The sequence below is a fragment of the Myotis yumanensis genome, unplaced genomic scaffold (assembly GCF_028538775.1).
Source record: "Myotis yumanensis isolate MYYU_CA2020_CCGP unplaced genomic scaffold, mMyoYum1.0.hap1 SCAF_9, whole genome shotgun sequence".
Lineage (NCBI taxonomy): Eukaryota > Metazoa > Chordata > Mammalia > Chiroptera > Vespertilionidae > Myotis > Myotis yumanensis.
In genome coordinates this window covers 8,141,400-8,161,852 of record NW_027223760.1, presented here as the reverse complement: position 1 = coordinate 8,161,852, position 20,453 = coordinate 8,141,400, and the positions used below count along the sequence as shown (strand labels likewise).

General features: G+C 41.0%; 1 protein-coding gene across 1 annotated transcript in view; it reads right to left on the bottom strand.

Annotated features, from left to right (window-relative positions):
* FOXP2 (forkhead box P2) overlaps positions 1–20,453 on the bottom strand; it is a 698,448-nt gene that overhangs the window by 341,375 nt on the left and 336,620 nt on the right. The gene's annotated exons all lie outside the window — the stretch shown is intronic.

Below are 20,453 nucleotides of genomic sequence, written 5' to 3'. Positions count from 1 at the left end.
GGCCTGCAAATCAACCTCCCAGTCCCTCCCTCCGGCTGACAGGTCCTGATCACCTGATTGGGGCCAGGCCTTGGGCTGAGATGGGGAACCGGGAGTGGGTAGCAGCATGTGGACAGTGAGGGAAGGAGGAGCGGGGGAGATGGGGAGGCAGGGAACCTGATCGGCCCTGATTGCTGGCCAGGCCTAGGGACCCCATCCACGTGTAAATTTCCTGCACTGAGCCTCAAGTCTCTACATAATCTAGGCACAAATAATCTAGCACTAAACTACAGTGAAATTCTATCAGCAGTATGTACTGTATATTGCCCTGTACTTGGGTAGGCTGGCTGACTAGTAGGAAGGGGACACTGTATTCTTTTGCTTTATTCATCAGCATATTCAAAAACCATTTCTTTTACATTTTAAACAGAACTTCAGTTTGAAAAATATAAAAAAACCCTAAAGACTCCACCAGAAAACAACTAGATATAATAAATAAATTCAGCAAAATAGCTATATACAAAATTGTTATTCAGAAATTGATGACATTTTTTATACACCAACTATTGAGAGGGTGCATGGATTTGGCACATTGAAAGGAAATTAATTAAAAGGTGGCCGGCAGGGAGGGACTGGGCAAGACAGGCCAGACATGCCCAAGAGCCAACCTCCCACGGTCCCTCCCTGGCCAGCAACACCTGGGGTGGCAGCATGGCTTGAAGGGCATCTGCAGAGTGAGTGGGGTCCCTCTGGCAGGTGGGGTCCCTTGGCCTGGCCTGCGGGGATTGGGCTGAAACTGGCTTTTCAACATCCCCCGAGGGGTCCTGGAGTGCGAGAAGGCACTCTGCAAAGTTGCTGTCATACAGGGTGTGGAATGCAAATGCAAGTGTGCAATAAACTAGATTTGGGGCGGACAATGCCCCAGCAACAACATAACCCATGGCTGAAGGTAGAATTGTGTGGCCCCGTGAGGAATCAGGCTCCCTTCTCTCTGGTTTTGGGGTACATCACCCAAGAACCACCACTGCCAAGTCACTGCAGCTCAGCAGCTCCTGTGTTGAGTGTCTGCCCCCTGGTGGTCAGTGCATGTCATAGTGATCGGTCAGATGGTTGGACACTTAGCATATTAGCCTTTTATATATATACTAGAGGCCCAGTGCACAAAAATTTGTGCACTTGGGGGTGGGAGTGGGGAGAGGGGTGTGGAGGGGAGTCCCCCAGCCCGGCCTGTGCCCTCTAGTAGTCTGGGACCCCTCGGGAGATAACGACCTGCTGGCTTAGGCCTGCTCCTGGGTGGCAGAGGGCAGGCCCAATCCCTAGGTGCAGCCCCTGGTCGGGCTCAGAGCAGGGCCGATTGGGGAGTTGGGGCACTGCCCCCTGTCATGCACAGAGCAGGGCGGATCAGGAGGTTGCGATGCCACCCCTAGTCAACCTCAGGGTAGAGCCGATTGGGGGGTTGGGGCACCGCCCTCTGTCACACTCAAGGCAGGGTCGATAGGGAAGTTGCGGCGCCACCCCCTGTCACGCACAGAGCAGGGCCCATCAGGGGGTTGAGGAGCTCCCCCCTGTCACTCACAGGGTAGGGCTGATAGGGGGGTTGGGGCACCACCCTCTATCACCCACAGAGCAGGGCCGATCAGGGGATTGGGGCGCCACCACTGTCACACTCAGGGCAGGGCCGATAGGGAGGTTATGGCTCTACCCCGTCACACACAGAGCAGGGCCCGTGGGGGGGGGGGGGGGGGGTTGGGGCGCCGCCCTCTATCATCCACAGAGCAGGGCCGATCAGGGGGTTGGGGCGCTGCACCCTGTCACACACAGAGCCACAGGGCGATCAAAGGGTTGGGGAGCTCCCCCCTATCAGGCACAGAGCAGGGCTGATCAGGGGGTTGGGGTGCCTTCCCTTGTCAAGAACAGAGCAGGGCAGATGAGGAGGTTGTGGCCCTGCCCCCTGCCACACACAGAGCCACAGGGCGGTCAGGGGGTTTGGGCACTGCCCCCTGTCACGCTGATCCCGGTGCCGGGAGGCATATTACCCTTTTACTATATAGAATAGAGGCCTGGTGCACGGGTGGGGGATGGCTGGTTTGCCCTGAAGGGTGTCCTGGATTAGGGTGGGGGTCCCCACTGGGGTGCCTGGCCAGTCTGGTTGAGGGGCTAAGGGCCGTTTTCAGGCTGGCGGTGACTGAAGCTCCCAACCACTCCTTTTCTTCTTTTTTTTTTTTTCTATTCTGGGCCAGCTTTAGCTCTGAGGCCTCGGCTGCTGAAAGCTGGTTTCTGGCCTTTGTTTTTCCTTCCATATTTGATACAATGTTGCGGTCCGGCTGGCTGAAAGCTGGTTTCTGGGGTTTTGTTTAGCTTCTATATTTGCAACATAGTTGCTTAGAGTTGCAGTTGAGAGGCCGGCAAGGCGGGGAACGTTGGAGTCCGCCATCACTGGAGCAAGCAAGCCTCCCTGTTCGCTTCAGTGCATGGCTGCTGGCCGCCATCTTGGCTGACAGTTAATTTGCATAAGGATATGCTGATTAATCAATGGGAAGGGTAGCAGTCGTACGCTAATTACCATGTTTCTCTTTTATTATTGTAGATAGATAGATAATGAGTTATCAGAGAGGGAAACTAAGAAAACAACCCCATTCATAGTTGCCTCAAACAAATAAAATGTCTAAGAACAAATTTAATCAAAAATGTAAATGAGCTATATTCAAAAAATTATAAGATATTGAAAAAGATACAAATAACTGGAAGCATATACTGTGTTTGTGGATAGGAAGAATTAGTATCATTAAAATGCCCATACTACCCAAAGCAATCTATAGATTCAATGCAATTCCTATAAAGAAACTGATATGGTGCTCCACAAACCTAGAACAAAATATTCCAAATATTTTTAAATATAATTTTATTTATTTCAGAGAGTAAGGGAGAGGGTTAGAAAGAAAAAACATCAATGATGAGAGAGAATCATTGATTGGCTGCCTCCTGCACACCCCATACTGGGGATCCAGCCCACAACCTGGGCATGTGCCCCGACCTGGAATCGAACTGTGACTTCCTGGTTCACAGGTCAGCGCTCAACCACTGAGCCCCAGCAGCTGGGAAATATTCCAAAATTTTACATGGAACCAAAAAAAGACCTCAAATAGCAACAGCAATCTTCAGAAAGAAACACAAAGTTGGAGAAATCAGGCTACCTTATACCAAATTATACTACACGGCCATTGTATTCAAAACAACAAGGCAGTGGCATAAACACAGACATATAGATAAATGGAACAGAATAGAGAGCCCAGAAATAAACCCATGCCTTTATAATAAATTAATGTTTGACAAAGCAGGCAAAATATATAATGGGTAAAGATAGTCTATTCAGTAAGTGGACAGATACATGCAAAAAAAAATGAAACTAGACCACCTTCGTACACCATACACAAGAATAAATTCAAAATGGATTAAAGATTTAAATGTTAAACTTGAAACCATATAAATCCTAGGAGAAAACATAGGCAGTAAAATCTCAGGCATTTCTCATAGCAATTTTTTTTCCGATATTTCACCTCAGGCAAGGGAATCAAAAGAAGAAAAAAGGGACTACATCAAACTAAAAAGTATTTGCACAGCAAAGGAAACCATCAACATAATGAAAAGAAAACACACTGAATGGGATAATATATTCACCGATACATTTGATAAAGGGTTAATATCCAAAATTTATAAAGAACTTATACAATTTAACACCAAAAAATCAAACAATTCAATTAAAAAAATGAGCAAAGGACCTGAATAGACACTTCTCCAAAAAGTACATACAGATTACCAAGACACATTATGAAAAGATGCTCATCAAAAAAATGCAAATTAAAACCACCTTGAGATATCACCTCATACCTGCCAGAGTGGCTGCGATCAATAAATCAACAAACAAAAGTGGGCAAGGATGTGGAGAAAAGGGAACCCTCCTGCACTGATGGTGGGAATGCAGACTGGTGCAGCCACTGTGGAAAACAGTATGGATTTTCCTCAAAAATTTAAAAATGGAACTGCCTTATGACCCAGAGATCCCATTTCTGGGAATTTATCTTAAGATCCCGAAACAGTGCTTTAAAAGAATATATGCACCCCTGTGTTAATTGCAGCATTATTTACAATAGGCAAAACTGGAAAGCAGCCCAAGTGTTCATCAGTAGGTGAGTGGATAAGATCTGTGTACACAATGGAATACTATTTAGCTGTAAAAAGGCAGGAAATCTTAACCTTTTCGGCAGCAGAGATGGATCTGGAGAGTATTATGCTAAGTAAAATAAGCCAGTCAGAGAAAGACAAATACCATATGATTTCATTCATATGTGGAATCTAATGAACAGAATGAACTAACAAACAAAATACAGACATAGATAGAGAACAGGCTGACAGCTGTCAGAGCTGGGGGGTTTGGGGACTGGGTTGGGGAAGGTAGAGAGATCGAGCAAAATAGAAGAAAGAGAAATTTATACTTCAAATAAATTAGGTTTCATAAGTCACTTCAGACTAGTGAGTGTATCATTGCAATTAAAATAATAATTAAAAATTAAAGAAAATAATTAGCACGCCTTTTAAATTTCAAAATCAGACAGCTGTTTTATTAACAGTTATAAAAACTGGAATAGTATATGCCCTTAGGCCCAAACAATGTGTCTATTTTACTAATTTCAGTGTGATGCTTAATTTAAAAAACACACACACAGATATTTCGCAATGTACACCACCAAACCACAGAAATTTAATTTTCACTAGATCTATATAAAATTTTACATACATAATGTGTGTATTTATATAAATGACAATTGTATTATAGTGTGTGTTTACTCATCCTTCTTAGGGATATACTTGTTTTCAGGTGTTCCACAGTTTTTGAAGGGAAATGCGGGATGTAGAGTAATGGAATTGCCAAGTATTGTTAGTGCATCAGTGAAGATCAGAGAATAGTAGACAGGCAGATTTCAACTATGTCAAGACCTATGATGATGCAGAGATGTAACTGTCTGTGTTCTAAAGTACTAATTTTAAGATTCTATATGTTTTCTAGTTAACAGCTCTATGAATAAGCTTGGAATATTCAGTAACCTGCTAATACTATACTGACCCATGCTGATATGTTCCAGGAAGCAAAGGCATCAGTTTGAAGGGGCCACCACAGAGAATCTCTGAGTATATTATTTTTTTATTTGTTAAATCAATGTATTTATTGTTTTATAACTCTTTATTGTTGAAAGTATTACATGTGTCCCCTTTTTAAAGTGAAGATTTTTAGAAGTCTCACACAGGTGTGCTGAAGAGCAAATGAGTACTCTGAAGGGCTTGCCTTGATATTGACAACACATATGATATTTAAAAACAATTAAAGTTCAATACCTTTTAGAATGGGCCTGTAATCTGCCTGTTTCCATCGCTTCCTAATTTGTTGGCAATGGCATATTTTATTCATTTGTGTGATTTGCTTGGCTTTCAAAAGCATATGAGTTTAAAACTTCTGAATTACACTTGTAATCCTATCACCTAAAACTGTTTGTTTAGATCTGATACGGAAGACACACACACACACACAAACATGCACATATATTGTAATTTAGCCTGTGCACAAAGTGCATTCTGTACATATTGAAAGAGATAAAAATCAAAATAGTCAAGTGGAATTTGTTGGCCTATTTTAATAACAGACCTGGTCATTTGAATTCCTTAATAACCAATCTTAACAAAATGCTAATAATGCTTTAAAGGCAGTAGTATAATTCCCCAGAATCAACTAAAATCTAATTTTACTAAAAATAATCTAATAAGAATGAGAGGTAATAATATGTATAACATATCTTATAAATGGCATCTAAGACAAAACAAAATTACCATTATCTTCATTTGATGATGAAATAATTGTTGCCAGGAATAGAAAGTTAAGTATGTGACAGCTTAAAACTCTGTCAGCTGAAATGTGTAACTATTGATGCTGAGGAATTTTATCTTACACATTCCATTCACCTTCCCAAATAACAGGCTGATTCAGATGTGTTGCAAGATTATTAGGGAATTATTCTCTTTGTTTTGATTTGATTAAACCAGTGGAATTCATCTTCTCTTTAAATCTAACTATATCCATATTTATATCTATATCTATTTATCTATATGCATGCTTTTTAGTTAAAAGAAAACTAAAACAAAAAAACAAACAAACAGAAAAATAAAAAGAAATTCGTATTTTCAGGTTTAGGTGAACTAATGATGCATTGTAAAATAAAAACAATGAAAAAAAAGTGCCTTTTTAGTACATTCATGATTAGCTATCATTTACTCTGTTTATAGCACACAACTAAGAAATAACATATTTGTATCCATAAGTATTCTAATGGGATTAGACAAAAACCTTTTGAAATAAACCTCAAACAGCTATTACCAAGCCTTATTGTTGTTTAGTAGCTCCTATCACAGTCATTAAGTCACAAATCTGTGGCTATAGACCACGTCCCTACAGATTCTAAAAGGACATAAACACCTCAAGGGATGAAAATAGATGCCTGGAAAATCTTCCTTGAGCAGGAGTTCAACTACTTCTATGGCAGCTCGCACACATTTTCCAGCATGGATTTCCCTTATTTAAACAGGTGAAAGTAATTAGATTTTTAAAATATTGTATTGTTAATGTGTCTGTGCTCTGACAAAATTCATATTGATGATTGGGAAATCCCTAAAACTCATAAAAATAGGAATAGTGGGAAACATTCCTCATTTTCCACATCACCATCACCACAAACAACAAAACAGCAACAACATAACAATCCTGAAGAATTAAACCTCTCTCTCTCTCTCTCTCTCTCTCTCTCTCTCTCTCTCTCTTATATGGCACATCAAATAACCACAGAATGTAAATATAGAATCTGTGATATTTTTTTAATCAGGTATGGGAAGTACTAAGTACTTTCTATAGGAAACTTTGAAAGTACATTAAAAAATAAATCTGCATGATGGTTGCTATCAATCGGACTATGCTATAGCTTATTGTAAAAATTAGATTGAAAAAACAAAATCTCTATAAAGGGCTATTGTCAGACCCTAGTTATATGAAAATGGCCTTTTAGAGATCTAAAAAGATTAATCTTCTTTAAACAATGAAGTCATTTCAATGTAAAAAAATTATACAATGAAAACCGCAGAGCTTTACTTTCTGTAAAGCCAGATAATTATATATGCCTTGGCTCTCCCACTTCCTGGTTATCAGTAGCAGTACTCAGTTTTAACATTTATATTTTACACTTGTATTAGAATGAGAACTCTGAATAGGTTTAAAAGAGCCATTTTGAGTCTAACAGGAATTTACAGCGTACATTCCATAATCTACTGGTTATAATACTAAGGTTTTGATATATGCGGATTAATTAAGCTAAAATAATAAATTTTTGCTCTATAAAATTAACTCTACTCTTTCAAAAATGGAATTCACACAATTATGCTAAGGTTGTCTCTTATGAAATGTCTAAGGTGACCAACTACAATATATAGTGCTTTTAAAAGTTAGATTAGGTTTTTTTAAGTTGCAATTTTAAATACACATAATTCTGTTTTGTAGGAGAGTCTGAGGATTAAAAAAAAATTAAAGGTGAATCCTAGCTATGTTCTTATTAATTACATGATACAGCATGATTAGTTGGGAGTAATTAGCATATGTTAAGTATATGCAAAATAAACTATGTTTGAAAGCTTACTCAACATTAAGTGTTCTTTTTGAAAGTAGTGAGTGGCTTAATTTAATCTGTGCTGGTGAGGGCACACAGACTTCCAAATAACAAGACAATACAAAATTTACTATTTTACCCAAATCATACTAATAAATGCAGAGGAAGGATGTCTGAATGGCACTAGCCAAAGATTATGTGCTTCATTTAATATTTTCCACAGACTGATTTATTTTCATCAAAATAATCAGTGCTCATGCAATTTTTGTCCATGGTCTTAAAAACTAAATAAAACTGTTGCAAATCTAAAAATGTCCTAAGAAGCAATGAAATTATACTTGTAAGGGAATTAGATTATATGAAAAAAGTAAAATATTTGTAAAATATAGTTACAAAATTTTAATCCAATAAATTCTAAAGCAGGAAAGTGTTTATAGAAAAGTGAGATTTTCTGTAAGTAAGAGTAATGACAAACTATATAGCTACAATTCAATTGAATATAAACAACCATGTGTTGTACATTAGAGAGGCAATTGCTTGGGGTTATTTTCCTAGCTATGGTGATAAATTTGCACCAATCCATCTACACAGTCTCACCAAGTTCTTCTTGTCACCAGCTGTGCACATTTGCTGGCCAGCTGGCTAAGGTGAAAGGTATGCCACATAACAAAGAGATAGTTGCTGGTCTGTACTAGGAAGAAACCCATAACCTCTACTTCATCAACACCATGGGTTTTCAAGTGCAGTAACTGGTCAGTGATTATAATAAAGGTATACCTTGGCAGGATAGAAACATTAACTAAAATTGTCAATATATCCATAAGAGAAATGTAATTTTTGTTTTCTCAAACAAATTTGTTATGTGAAACAAATTTCATGAAGTTCAACACAGCCATCTTTACAATGAAACTACTATGAAATTGAAGGGGAAAACAAGCTTCAAAAATATATTAAGTACTATGACTAATGCAACTGTGCATAATTTCGTTGGTTAAAAGTTAACTTTAAATCAAAATTCCTCTTAAAAGAAAAGACTTGAGTTAAAAACTTCTAACAAAATACTTTAAGTGAAAATTAATGATGACATATAAGCAAGTATCCCTTATAGAATGAAATAATGAATCTAATACTTAGCAATCAAAAGTTGATTCATTTATCTTATTGCTGGTGTAAATTTTACTTTTGAAACATACACATAAAAGTACACATATATCAGGATTAAGAAAGGGATATGAAAGAAGGCAACTTCTAACCCAGAGGATGTCTTATGATATTATTATAACATTTCTAATGTATCATAACAGTTTTAAAAATATCAAGAAAGAATTACAAACAAATATATGAAGACAAATTGGATAATCTGGAATAAACGGATACATTCTTAGAAATATACAATCTCCCAAAACTGAATCAGGAAGACTCAGAGAATCTGAAATGACAGATTACTACAAGTGAAATTGAAAAAGCAATAAAAAACCTCCCAACAAATAAAAGTCCTGGACTGGATGGCTTCACAGGTGAATTTTACCAAACATTCAAAGAAGTAGCACAAACACTCTCAAACTATTCCAAAAAAATTCAAAAGGAGGGGAAACTCCCAAGCTCATTTTACCAGGCCAGCATTATCCTGATTCCAAAACCAGATAAAGACATTACAAAGAAAGAAAATTATAAGCCAATATCCCGGATGAAAATAGATGCCAAAATCCTTAACAAAATATTAGCAAACCAGATCCAGCAATATGTCGAAAGGATCATTTACCATGAACAAGTGGGATTTATTCTGGAGATGCTAGGTTGGTATAATATCTATAAATCAATAAATGTGATGCACCACATAACAAAACGAAGGATAAAAGCCACATGATTGTACAAATAGCTGCAGAAAAAATCATTCAATAAAATCCAGAACACGATTCTCAGAGACAGGGGATATACTTCAATGTACTGAAGGCCATATATGACAAACCTACAGTCAACATCATACTCAATGGGCAAAACTAATATTTCCCTTAAGATCAGAAACAAGACAGGGATTTCTGCTTTCACCACTCTTATTCAGTATAGTACTGGAAGTTCTAGCCACAGCAATCAGACAAGAAAAATAAATAAAAGGCATCCAAATTGCAAAGGAGGAAGTAAAATTGTCATTATTCAAAGAAGACCTAACATTGTACATAGAAAACCCTAAAGACTCCACCAAAAAGTTACTAGATCTAATAAATGAATTTGACAATGTTGGAGGGTACAAAATTAGTGTTCAGAAATTGGTGTCATTTTAATATCCCAATAATGATCTATCAGAAGGAGAAACTAAGAAAACAATCCCATTTACTATTGCAACAAACAAACAAAAAAATAAGGTACCTAGGAATAAGTTTAACCAAGGAGGTAAAAGACCTGTACTTGGAAAACTAGAGGACATTGAATCCAGAAACTGAGGAAGATACAAATAACTGGAAGCATATACTATGTTCATGGATAGGAAGAATTAACATCATTAAAATCCATACTACCCAAAACAATATTTAGATTCAACACAATTCCTATTAAAATACTAATACTATATTCACAGATCTGGAAGAAATATTTTAAAAATCTGTATGGAACTAAAAAAAACCCTGAATATCCTCAGAAATCTTGAGAAAGAAGAAAAAAATGGAAAGTATCACAAAATTTCATATCAAACTATACTACAAAGCCACTGTAATCAAAACCGTCTGCTACTGGCATAAGAACAAAGCAGATAGATCAATGGAACAAAACAAAGAGCCCAGATATCAACCAACACCTATATGATCAATTAATATTTGACAAAGGAGTCAAGAGCATACAATGGAGTAAAGGCAGTCTTTTCAATAAATGGTGTTGGGAAAATTTGACAGGTACATGCAAAATAAATGAAACTAGACCATCAACTTATACCATACACAGGAATAAACTAAAAATGGATATAAGACTTAAACGTAAGTTGCAAAACCTTAAAAATCCTAGAAGAAAACACAGGTAGTAAAATTTCATACATCTCTCCTGGCAATATTTTTGCCAATATATCTCTTAGAGCAAGGAGGATAAAAGGTAAAAATAAATAAATGGGACTACATCAAATTAAAAGCTTTTGCACAACGAAGGAAACCATCAAAAAATAAAAAGGGATTCACTGCATGGGAGAACATATTTGCCAATGATACATCTGATAAGGGGTTAATTTCCAAAATATATAAAGAATTTATACAACTCAAAGCCAGGAAGAAAGCAAATCAATAAAAAAAAACAAAAAAAACAACAAAAAAAGAAACGAGCAACAGACCTGAACAGACACTTCCTAAAAGGACATACAGATGGCCAGTAGACATATAAAAAAAATGCTTAACCTCACTAGCCATCATAGGGATGGCAAATTAAAACCACAATGAGATATCACTTCACACCTTCAAAATGCCTACCATTAATAAATCAACAAACAACAAGTGCTGGCTAGGATATAGAGAAAAGGGAAACTTAGTGCACCATTGGTGGGAATGTAGAATGGTGAGGCCACTATGGAAAACAGTATGGATTTTTCTCAAAAAATTAAATTTTGCCCCAGTGATCCCAATTTTGGAAATATATCCTAAGAATCCTGAAAAACTAGTTCAGAAATATATATGCATCCCTATGTTCATAGCAGTATTATTTATAATAGCCAAAATCCGGAGTCAGCCCAAGTTCCCATCAGCAGATGAGTGGATAAAAAGCTGTGGTACATTTACATAATGGAATAATAGATGGCTGTAAAAATGAAGGAAATTTTACCTTTTGCAATAGCATAGATGGGCCTGGAGATTATGCTAAGTGAAATAAGCCAGTCTGAGGGAGATAAATACTATATGATCTCACTTATATGTAGAATATAATAAACAAAATAAATTGATGAACAAAACAGAAACATAGGCATGGATACCTGGAACAGACTGACAGCTGTCAGAGGGGAGGCAGTAAGAGGGACTGGTGGAAAGACTGTGAAGGGATTAGGCAAAGAACATATATGCATAACCCATCGGCACACACAACAGGATAGTGATAGCCAGAGGGAAGTATGTACAGGGTTGTGTGGGGGGGGGGGGGCAAAAGTGGAGAAAGGGGGCATCCGTAATAGTGTCAACAATAAACACCAAGTTAACAAATATCAAGTAAGACTAAAACTTTAAAAACAATTTATGGGAAAAACTGCATAGCCATGATTTACTCAGTTGTTATGCTTTTCCCTTATTAATACTGAAGAGAATCAACTTGCCATCACCTGTTGGATCTACATCCCGTTTTTGTCTTCTTTCATTTCTAATCACATCCTTCTGAAAGGTGAGCTCAGCACCAGAAACAACAATGCATATTTAATTTGTTTAAACATCATGATATTAATGCGTTTATATTTTAAGGCACTCACAATATGCCACTGACACATTTTCCTCCTAAAAATGTAAACTTAGCATGTCTGTTAGTTTGTAAATCACCCAAAAACCTATACCTAATAGTTCCCACTCAGTCCATTGTTTATTCACAACTCTTAACTTTCATAACAACTTGTTCATGTTTATAGCATAACAGGGCTTATATTTAACTGCACTTATTTGTTAAAATGTCTTCTCTTCTGCACTTCTGAAACAGAGACATGACTCACTCATCTTTGCTTCTTTAACAAGCCAAGTGCTTTACATAAAAAGGTGCTTAATAAGTGAACACCTAAACACCTTATGGAAGAAAGAATGGATGGATCCCTATTAAACGTCACTTTGTTTTGGTCTATTATCCCTTTGAGACCTACTTGAATAAGGGTTATATTAACCATACCTCCTACTTTTCTATGGTCTTCATATTTGATAATCAGGCCTCTTATATTTTTCTCATCCAAAGACATTAATCCTAGCCAGAAAAAATTGGGGAAGAAAAATAAATAGAAGACATCCAAATTGAAAATGAAGAAGTAAAACTGTCACTATTTGCAGATGACTTGATGTGATATATAGAAGACCCTAAAGACTTCATCCAATACTGTTAGAACTAATAAAAAAATTAAGTAAAGTTTCATAATACAAAGTCAATACTCAAAAGCCCATTGCATTTCTTTACATTAATAATGAACTACAAGAGACACAAGTTTTAAAACAATCCTATTTATAATTTCATCAAAAATAAAATAAAATACCTAGTAATAAATTTAACCAAAGAGGTAAAAGACCCGTATATTAAAAACTACAATACATTAATGAAAGAAATGAAGGTGACACAAATAAATGAAAAGATATTTTTATACTCATGGATTGGAAAAAAACTAATATTGTTAAAATGTCCATACTACCCAAAGCAATATACTTTTTCAATGCAATCCCTATCAAAATTATAATGGTATTTTTCACAGAAATCAAGTGAGAAACCCTAAATTTGTGTGGAACCACAAAAGACCCTGAATAACAAAGCAATCTTGAGAATGAAGAACAAAGCTAGAAGCATTGTGCTCTATAATTTCAAACTAAATTGCAAACTTACAGTAATCTAAAGAATATGGCACTGGCATAAAAACAGTCACATACATAGTTCACTCCAAAACAATCTCATCTGAGACATAAAAAAGGAACAAATAGAGAGCCCAGAAATAAACCCACAATGTGTGGTCAATTACTTTATGACAATGATGCCAAGGATACATAGTGGGAAAAGAACCGTCTTCAGTAATGTTGGGAAACTGAATTGCCACGTGCAGAAGACTGAAACTGGACTGCTATAGTACACCATACTCACAAGTTAATTCAAGCCAGTTTAACGATTTCAATGTAATACCTGAAAGCATAAATCTTATAGGAAAAAAAACCATAGAGGGCAATCTCCCCAACATTGGTCTGGGTGATGGTTATTTTAATCTGACATCAAAAGCAAAAGAAAGAAAAACAAAAATAAATAATTGGTGCTACATCAAACTAAAAAGATTTCTGCATAGCAAAGGAAACCATCAACAGAATGAAAAGGCAACATACTGAATGAAAGAAAATATTAGAAATCATATATCTGATAAGGGGTTAATATCCAAATATACTCTACAAAGAATTCATGCATTTCAACAACAAACAAAACAAAACTCAAAAAATTCAATAAAAAATGAGCCTAAGAGCTAAGTAGACATTTTTCCAAAGAAGATATACAGATTGACAACTGTTAGAGGGGAGGGAGATAAGGAGGACTGGATTAAAGAAGGTAAAGAGATTAGCCAAAGAACATATATGCATAACAGTGTGGTGGTGATGGTCAGAGGGAAGAGGGGGTGGGGGCTAGGTGGAGGGGGGCAAAACGGAGGGTGGGAAATGAGGACATCTGTAATAATATCAACAATAAAAATAAAGTTAAAAAATGTAGAAACACACACTAAAAGAAAACATACAGATGGATAACAGGTGCATGAAAACATGTTCAACATCATTAATAATCAAAGAAATGCAAATCAGAAACACCACAATAGGAGAGCACCGCACACCTGTTAGAATGGCTATTACAGAAAAGACAAAAATAACAGGCAGTGGCAAGGATATGGAGAAAAGGGAACCCTTGTGCACTGCTGGTGGGGTGTAAATGTTGCAGCCACTATGGAAAAGAGAGTTAAATCTCACTTTAAGAGTCTGGCATGTGAATTACCAAAATGTAACCAAAATGACTATTCATGCTGAAAAGTTGATAGCCAAATAAGAGAAGCAGGAAATTCAGGACAGTAGGAGAATCAAGCACAAAAGGACAGTTTTTAAGGGTACTGGATGCACCTTTCCTATAGGTTTTGAGCAATATTAATCACCCTTTCCACAACTAGCCCCGGCTGTCCCCTTCAATAGGGTACTAGTATAACATTTGTTCCATATAGATACACAACGTCTAACCTGTCTCCCAAATATCAGATCAAAGGTTAGTGATTAAAAAAACACAAACAGCCATAACCGGTTTGGCTCAGTGGATAGAGCATCGGCCTGCGGACTGAAGGGTCCCAGGTTCGATTCCAGTCAAGGGCATGTACCTTGGTTGCAGGCACATCCCCAGTGGGAGGTGTGCAGGAGGCAGCTGATCAATGTTTCTCTCTCATTGATGTTTCTGGCTCTCTATCCCTCTCCCTTCCTCTCTGTAAAAATCAATAAAATATTTTAAAAAAATAAAATAAAAAAACACAAACAAACACAATCTAAATGACTTGTCACAAATAAGAATAAGCTCTGTGGCATGTTTCAGTCACTGAAATGCAGATCCAAATGCTGTCTGCATTACATTCCAAAACAATCTCATCTGAGACCTAAAAAAGAAAAAAATCTTTACAGAAATTCTTGTACTTGATTGCTGACACAAGTATATTATTTTTTAAAAATGAATTTTTGTTCTTTTCCTCCAGGACAAAGGTACCTGCACACATGGTTACTGAATATTCTGGTACCTTTGCAGAACAGGACCTAAGCCTAAAAGCCTCCCCATGGGACAGGTAAACCAAAGGGAGAGTCAAGTTTGATCTCAGTCCAGACCTGAACCACCTATGGAGGGCAAACTAACCTGGTACTTGCTGACTCCACAGAGTTGACCCACACAGGTCAGGCTAGGAGCTCAGTTCCCCAGGAGCTTGGCATAGTCTTGAGAGAGTGGACATTATATTTATTTCCCTAAACCCTAGAAGGGGAGGGGGCTGCTTCTGATGATAGAAGAGTATTTTTTTGCCCTGGCTGGTTTGGCTCAGTGGATAGAGTGTTGGCCTGCGAACGGAAGGGTCCCAGGTTCGATTCTGGTCAAGGGCACATGCCTAGGCTGCGGGCTCAGTCCCCAGTGTGGGGTGTGCAGGAGGCAGCTGACCAGTGATTCCCTCTTATCACTGATGTTCCTATCTCTCTCTCTTCCTCTATATTCCTCTCTGAAATCAATAAAAATATATTTTTTTTAAAAAGAGTATTTTTTTCACCAGTATAATACTCTAAAACACAGCAAACAAAGGTTAGGATATCAGTTCCAGATAAGGTCATGTATTATAAAATAATTACAAAAGAGTGACTTATTTCCCCAAAGAGCAAAATTCAAGATTGCAAGCAGTTATAGGAAAAGCAATAGCAATGCTCACTTATTTATACATATGAAAATGATTTTAATCATCATTAAATGTATATACCAAGCAGTGATTATACATATTTTTACCACAATGTACTTTTTCAAAATACCCCATATTTTAAAAGAACTATTAGAAAAGCAAATGACTTTTCTATGTATATGATTTAAGAACTTTTAATGGCACCCTTCCCCCTAAAAAGCAAGCAAACAACACACAAAACTGAGTATGTCTTCACAGAGACTATTAACTTCTTTAACAAATTATATGATACTAGTGGCCTGGTGCATGAAATTCATGTACAATAAAAGGGAAATAATTAAAGGAAATATTTTAATATTGCCATTTGCTCTTTCTCTATAATAGAAGCGTCAGAGATGAAAGAGAATTAGTAAAATGTATATGAAAATCTCCCTCCTGTCAGAGTCTGGGGCGCATGGTGGGACCCAGAGTCAAGTCCCCGCCCACCCATGCACGCCTCAAAATTGCGTGAGACTCAGACCCAGTGGGCCCCACCCCCATCAAGCCCCACAGGGCAGGGGGCACAGCTTCAGGTCCCCCGGCCCCGGCGCCAAGGCTGGGAGTGTGGCCTCAGTTCCCCCAAACCCAGTGCCAGGGAGGAGGGCGCAGCCTCAGGTCCCCTGGCCTGGCCTCAGCTCCCCAGGCCCGGCCTCAGGTCCCCAGGCCCAGCCTCAGCTCCCCAGGCCCAGCCTCAGCTCCCCAGGCCCAGCCTCAGCTCCCCTGGCCCGGCCTCAGCTCCCCAGGCCCGGCCTCAGCTCCCCAGGCCCAGCCTCAGGTCCCCAGGCCCGGCCTCAGCTCCCCAGGCCCAGCCTCAGGTCCCCAGGCCCGGCCTCAGCTCCCCAGGCCCAGCCTCAGCTCCCCAGGCCCAGCCTCAGGTCCCCAGGCCCGGCCTCAGCTCCCCAGGCCCGGCCTCAGGTCCCCAGGCCCGGCCTCAGCTCCCCAGGCCCAGCCTCAGCTCCCCAGGCCCAGCCTCAGGTCCCCTGGCCCAGCCTCAGGTCCCCTGGCCCGGCCTCAGGTCCCCTGGCCTGGCCTCAGGTCCCCAGGCCCAGCCTCAGCTCCCCTGGCCCGGCCTCAGGTCCCCTGGCCTGGCCTCAGCTCCCCAGGCCCAGCCTCAGCTCCCCTGGCCCGGCCTCAGGTCCCCTGGCCTGGCCTCAGGTCCCCAGGCCCAGCCTCAGCTCCCCTGGCCCGGCCTCAGGTCCCCTGGCCTGGCCTCAGGTCCCCAGGCCCAGCCTCAGCTCCCCAGGCCCGGCCTCAGCTCCCCAGGCCCAGCCTCAGGTCCCCTGGCCCGGCCTCAGGTCCCCTGGCCTGGCCTCAGGTCCCCAGGCCCAGCCTCAGCTCCCCAGGCCCGGCCTCAGCTCCCCAGGCCCAGCCTCAGCTCCCCAGGCCCGGCCTCAGCTCCCCAGGCCCGGCCTCAGGTCCCCAGGCCCAGCCTCAGCTCCCCAGGCCCAGCCTCAGGTCCCCAGGCCCAGCCTCAGCTCCCCAGGCCCAGCCTCAGCTCCCCAGGCCCAGCCTCAGGTCCCCTGGCCTGGCCTCAGGTCCCCTGGCCTGGCACTGGACAGGGGGCATGGCCTCAGTTCCCCCGGCCCCAGTGCAGGGGGGGAGGGCGCGGCCTCAGGTCCCCCGGCCCCGGTGTCAGGGCAGGGAGTGCAGCCTCAGGTACCCCTACAGGCCTCAGGTCCTCCAGCCTCGGTGTGAGCATGCGAGAGCACAAGGGTGTGAGGGCGTGATGACCATTTGCATAATAGCTCTTCATTATATAGGATGGGGCGGGGATAGGGGAAGAAGAAGCATGCCATCTAGAAACTTGGATTTGGAGGAAATAAGAGAAGTGGGATGCGATCTATAGGGTCCAGAGAGGCCTTTGTTTTTAAAGTGGAAGAAATGTAAGCCTATTCGTTCCTTTTTACAGTGTGAGTAAAGCGGAGAAAGAAAGCATAGGCTTGATAGATGCCTCTTCACCACCACAGGCACTTTGCCAAGCTGGTATAGCAGAAGGATGAATGGGAACGGGAGACAAAGTTATTTTGAAAAGAAGAAGGGCAATGGTGGTGATATCATGCTAAGCAAAAGAAGTCAGAGAGAAAGAGTTAAGAACCATATGATCTCACTCATAGATGGGATATAAAACTGAAAGCAACAAATGAACAAACAAGAAAAAACAAACAAAAAAACTCATAGACACAGGCTAGATTCCTACCTAGATGGCTACAGAGTAGGTGGATGTTGCACACCAGCTCCCAACCCAAAACAAGATTTACACCTAAATTACAGAGCAATCAATCTGAACAACCAACCAGAGGCCACCTGAACTGAAATATTAGCATGGATTACAGAAGAAATCACATAGAGAGAGGTAGGAAAGGCAGAGCCTTGGCAGCGGTGGCTGAGAAGCCCTATGGATATCAAACCTGCAAGACTCCTTCCCCTTAGGAGTGTGGGGTCTCAACCCCACAGAGGGATCCTCAATCCACAGCAACAGAGATGGAAAGAGGAGCCGGCCTGTGTAGCATCTGGTGGTGAAAATCAGTGGGGATTCAATCCACCTGAGAGAATCAGACCCAGTGATGGTGACCTATGACACTGACACACAAACTCATTTTTTTGGTTGATTTTTCTGTTAAATGGCATTTAAATATATAAAATACATATCAAAAATATAAGTTTTTGTTTTACTATGGTTGCAAATATCAAAAAATTTCTATATGTGACACAGCACCAGAGTTAAGTTAGGGTTTTTCAAAATGCTGACACGCCGAGCTCAAAAGGTTCGCCATCACTGGACTACACCCTCCCAGGGAAGAGCACTTCTATTGCTGCAGCACCAGCCTGGGGCTTCATGGTCCAGACTCTGATTGCATTACGTGGATCCTGCCAGGGGTCGGCTGGCTACACCCAGCAGTGACTTTAAGGGGTCCTCTATTTTCTGAGGAAGCTTTTGGCAGAGACCCAGGGAGTGACTAAACTATGACTAGGAAAAGAAGACTAGATTCTTCACCTTGAATGTATAGCCAGCCCCCCTCCCCTCCACCTGTTGAGCCAATTGGCCTGCCCAGTCCTGGTGAACCTGAGGACACAGAGTTGGGACTTTTGGCCACATCCCGCTGGGTTCAGCAGCACAGGGGAGCCATGCTGAACTGAGACCAGCAGTGCAGAGAGATTGGAGTGAGGCACAGGGCAGGGACCTTTGGCTCCATCCTCCTTGGTTCTGCAGCTGGGAAGCTGTGCAGAGCTGGGATTTTTGAACTGTATCTCCCAGGAAGGCTTCTGCTCAAGAGCCAGATGACCAAATACTGTGCTATGTGGCTACATTGTGGGGAGGCAAAATCAGTTTCCCCTATGAGTTCAACCTGGGCTATGCTGGGAAGGGGAAGCAGTGCCAGCCCCCCTCCTATAGGCTGCGAAAACCACCCCCAACAAGAGACTGTTTAGATCACCTCTGCCATGTCCTGCATGCCCTGCTGAGTTCAGTCCTATGGTTAAAAGGGACAGAAGCTTAGAATGGAACATTCACAGTGTGACACTCTCAAAGGCTACTGACTGGGACCAGGATGAAGTGCTTAGTCCCGTCTGCCGGCAGTGCCAGTATCATCCCCAATGGGAGACTCTTTTCATCTATCCCCCTGAGACCAGAGTGGTGAGCTTACTCCTACCGTGGGGATGGCTGGCTTTTCCCAGCCTGAACTTGCAGTGAGCCCCAAGGGGGAACTAGAGTTGGAGACTCTGACAGAGACCGAGGGGTTTGGCTTTGAAGCAGGGGCTACTTTCTCCTCATTGAGTGCCTCATCACCGCGTGCTCCCCAAGTAGGGGACCTAGCCCTATCCTCCTGACTCCAGCTGCCCTACCCTACAGAGCTCTCAACCTGAAAAAGGGGCTGTGGATCTCGGCTAGCCTTGTCTCATCCTGAAGTTTCTCTTTGGAAGGCTTTGGAGAAAGCTCAGGGGGAGGTGGAACAGTTGACATGTTGAGGTAGACACCAGGGAGCCTTGGTGCTTTCACACATCTCCTCCCCACTCTAAGCTCGAAGAAACTCCTCCCATGCACATCAGGCCCAGTGAACAGTGTGGTAGCTACAGACATGTAGTTCAAGCCAGTTCCACATAATGTCTGACAGTGACCAGTACCTGAACCTCATCCAAGTAGATCCAGAATCAATACAATCAGTGCTGGGCTTCAGATCACACCAGAGCTCGATCCAACTAGCCACACAAGCAGCACACCCAGATGGGGATTCCAGCAGACACTAGACCCTGATGGGAACAATCCTGTTGTCTTGGAAGGCAGACCCCGAAAAGCATCTCAAACACAATGATCGAGGTTTATCCTTATAGTCACACAACCTGAAGAGTTAACTCCAGCTACAAAAGAGCCCAAAACATTTAAGAGTCAAGAAAACAGGGAATACACATAACCCACAAGAAACTTTTCTGGAACGTGGAGCTCAGGTGAGCTGGTAGATTGTGCCACTGAGCTCAACAGGACACCTTCATCATAAAGCCATCATAACAAGTTTGAGAGTCATAGCAAATCTACCTATTATACAGATATAAAATAGAAAAACAAAGAAAAATATTGTAAACAAAAGAACAAGATAAATTTCCAGAAAAAGAATTAAATAAAATGGAAACAACCAAAATACCCAATGCAGAGTTTAAAAGAA